The 770-nt window shown below is 39.5% G+C and overlaps 1 protein-coding gene across 2 annotated transcripts in view; it reads left to right on the top strand.

The window, feature by feature from the left end:
- Positions 1 to 770, top strand: part of LOC107663197 (ammonium transporter Rh type B) — a 29,143-nt gene that overhangs the window by 8,560 nt on the left and 19,813 nt on the right. The window lies entirely within an intron of this gene.

Here is a 770-nt window from a genome sequence, read left to right as displayed (position 1 = left end):
ACCATGTGATATTTCAGTTTTTCTTTTTTAATAAATCTGCAAAAATGTCAACAATTCTGTGTTTTTCTGTCAATATGGACCTTTGAAATAACTGAAATCAGTTGGCGAAGTGATATGGGCATGTGGTCAAGACCTGCCTGAAACTACTTTTTGCACACCTTCGAACGTTCATCAGCCAATCAGATTCAAGCATTCAACAGCCCCATAGTATTGTTTATGCGGTTTAAGTTTCAAAAAACACATTATTTTACACATACTGTCCTCTATGCACCGCCTTTCTGAAACGCGTTAATTTTTACAAAGCTCATCGGTCAAAGCTCATTTTACAAAGCTTTCACAATGAAACACACAGCGTCACACACGGCGGGTTAGAACGAGCCGTTTTAGGTAGGCGTGGTTGACTCTTAAAGGGGTCATATGATGTTGCTAGAAATAACATTATTTTGTGTATTTGGTGTACTGAAATGTGTTTATGCGGTTTAAGGTTAAAAAAACACATTATTTTCCACATACTGTACATTATTATTTCTCCTCTATGCCCCGCCTTTCTGAAACGCGTCGATTTTTACAAAGCTCATCATTCTGAAAAGTGAGGTGTGCTCTGATTGGCCAGCTATCCAGTGCGTTGTGATTGGCCGAATACCTCAAGCATGTGACAGAAATGTTACGCCCCTTACCATATTGTGATGCCTTGTCCCGGCACGACAAGACAAAGACATTAAAAGCCATTATAAACGGGGCATTTGTTGCATCCAGTGGGGACATAATTA

Source organism: Sinocyclocheilus anshuiensis, unplaced genomic scaffold (assembly GCF_001515605.1).
Source record: "Sinocyclocheilus anshuiensis isolate Anshui unplaced genomic scaffold, SAMN03320099.WGS_v1.1 scaffold3274, whole genome shotgun sequence".
Classification (NCBI taxonomy): domain Eukaryota; kingdom Metazoa; phylum Chordata; class Actinopteri; order Cypriniformes; family Cyprinidae; genus Sinocyclocheilus; species Sinocyclocheilus anshuiensis.
This window is presented reverse-complemented; position numbering and strand designations above follow the sequence as displayed.